Genomic DNA, 354 nt, shown 5'->3' with positions numbered 1-354 from the left:
GGCTCTCTTCCGTGCCTGATATATTAACCTTTGTCTCGTGTGATGGATTAATTTATCGATTGATTGGGTGCCTCTCCCCTCGAGACGGACGCCCACACGCCCGCACGAACAAAGGTTAAAAGTATGGGTGGGTTGTACGTTTTGCTTGCGCGAGTGGCTCTGTTTTATGCGGTGTTTGTTTGTGCGTTTGTCTGCGTGCGTTGCGATGGTATGTCTTTATCATCTTTTTTTTTCACCGTCGTTATCATCCGCATCCTCGTCATTATCTTCAGTTTAGAGTGATGATAGAGATTAAATTGGCATGTTAGCAGTAGGTGATTTTAGAAGTGAAATTTCAGGTGGAAGATATATGTG

At 44.1% G+C, this 354-nt stretch overlaps 1 protein-coding gene across 1 annotated transcript in view; it reads left to right on the top strand.

The window, feature by feature from the left end:
- Window positions 1-354, top strand: part of LOC119592493 (rho GTPase-activating protein 8-like) — a gene marked incomplete in the record, with an annotated part of 123,930 nt that overhangs the window by 55,354 nt on the left and 68,222 nt on the right.

The sequence above is a fragment of the Penaeus monodon genome, chromosome 30 (genome assembly GCF_015228065.2).
Source record: "Penaeus monodon isolate SGIC_2016 chromosome 30, NSTDA_Pmon_1, whole genome shotgun sequence".
Lineage (NCBI taxonomy): Eukaryota > Metazoa > Arthropoda > Malacostraca > Decapoda > Penaeidae > Penaeus > Penaeus monodon.
The sequence above is the reverse complement of the archived record's forward strand: the minus strand, read 5'-3'. Positions and strand labels throughout refer to the sequence as shown.